Here is a 2208-nt window from a genome sequence, read left to right as displayed (position 1 = left end):
AGATAACCAATCATGCATCAGAGAAGAATCAAATATTTTTCATAGATAGACTTGATCAAAAACCCACAATTCATCGGATCTCGACAAACACACCGCAAAAAGAGTTACATCGAATAGATCTCCAAGAATATCGAGGAGAACTTTGTATTGAGATTCAAAGAGAGAGAAGAAGCCATCTAGCTAATAACTATGGACCCGAAGGTCTAAAGTAAACTACTCACACATCATTGGAGGGGCCATGGAGTTGATATAGAGGCCCTCCGTGATCGATGCCCCCTCTAACGGAGCTTTGGAAAAGGCCCCAAGATGGGATCTCTTGGTTACAGAAGGTTGCGGCGGTGGAAATAGGGTTTTGTGGTGCTCCTGGATGTTTTCAGGGTATATGAGTATATATAGGAGGAAGAAGTAGGTCGGTTGAGCCACGAGGGGCCCACAAGGGGGGAGGGCGCGCCCCCTGCCTCATGGACTCCTCATTTTTTTGACTATAAACAGTAGGGTAAAAACCCCACTGCATTTTTATTAAAGTAAGAAAGGGAAAGGTAACAATGTCTCAAGGGCTTGAGGTAAGCCCAAAAAAAGAAAAAAGAAAGAAAGAAAGAAAGAAAAGAAAGAAAGAAGAGAGAAAGAAAAAAAATCTAAACTACTACTATAATTACAGGATGGACTCTAACCAAGCTGAAAAGTGTGGCATTAACTTATTCTTCATCCTGAATTTCAATAGCTTGAGCTCTGCCAAGTAGATGTGTTTCCAACCCTGAAAAGAAGGATTAATATGTTCAAAGATCTTGTTGTTCCTGGAAATCCAAATAGCCCAAGAACCTAGTATAATAATCTCCATGAAGAAAGGAAGCTGCAGTTTGTCCTTAAGGTCTTGAAAAGCTTCCAACACTGACAGGTTGGTTGTTCTGGTTGGGCAGATGTAATCCCAACATTGTGAGGCAAAAGGGAAGCTCCAAAAAAGATGATGCAAGGTCTCCTCCTGTTGACAATTTCTAACAGCACAGTTGTAATCATCCAGCTCAAAATTCTTTCTTCTTAGAAGATTCCTAGTGTTAACTCTGTCATGCAACAATTGCCAGAATTTTTTTTGTGTTTAGGTTGACAGGAGCTCTGCCATATCCAACTGAAGTGAGGTGGAGTCATCTTATGTCCAATTAATACTTTGTAAGCTTTGATTGAGGAGTAAAATTCATTGCCCCAGATGTAGCTCCATGTATCCCTCAACTGCAAATGCTCTGAGCTTCTTAGAGAGATGCAGGTATTTTCCATTTCAAGAAATTCCTCATATGCTTGTGTGGTCAGTGGAAGGTGGAATAAATCCTGTAGATACTCAGTATGGATAACTTGATGGACAGTAATAGATGTATTTCTGGCAAAAGTAATGAGGTGGTGAAATTTGTGTTTCATGACAAAGTCATGCCAACAGTCATCCCAAAACAGAGCACTTTGTCCAGCTCCAACATTACATCTAGCAATTGCTTTGAATTCATCAATAAGAGCTAGATTTGACTTCCACCAGAAGGATCCCTCCCTTCTGTTGCCTGGCAGATTCCCAGTACTGTAGTATGTCTCCCAAACAAGATTTACCCAAGAAATATCATGTCTGTTGAAAAACTTATGCAGATTTTTCATGAGCAATGTCTTGTTGTGTGTGAAGATGTCCATTACTCCTAACCCTCCTTGACTCTTGGGTCTACATACAGTTTTCCATGCCACAAGTGCTGGTCTGCGATCCCCCAAATCAGGGCTCCTCCACAGGCAGTGCCTCAAATATTTAATGATATGCTTCTTGATAGTAACAGGAACATCTAGGCAGCACATGAAGAAAATGGTTAATGAAGCAAGCACTGATTTGACCAATAATAATTTTCCTGCTTGTGTCATGAATGTAGAAAGTCCAGCAAGTCTTTTGGCAATTCTTTGAACTAGTGGCAAACATTGTTCCACAGTTGGTTTGTAAATTCCCAGAGGTAATCCCAAGTATGTGAAAGGGAAGTGACCTTTGGAGCACTGCAATGTGTTTGTGAAAAGATGCACTCTGTCCTCTGCAATATTGATGGGCACCATGTCTGACTTGCCATAATTAACCTTTAAACCTGTGGCTACAGCAAAAGTGTTGAGGAGTGCCTTAATACAAATGAGCTCTGTGGCATTAGCTTTCATAAAGACCAGGGTATCATCAGCATATTGCACTATTGGAAAATCAGG

Source organism: Triticum urartu, chromosome 6 (assembly GCF_003073215.2).
Source record: "Triticum urartu cultivar G1812 chromosome 6, Tu2.1, whole genome shotgun sequence".
NCBI classification, from domain to species: domain Eukaryota; kingdom Viridiplantae; phylum Streptophyta; class Magnoliopsida; order Poales; family Poaceae; genus Triticum; species Triticum urartu.
Note: the sequence above shows the minus strand (reverse complement) of the source record.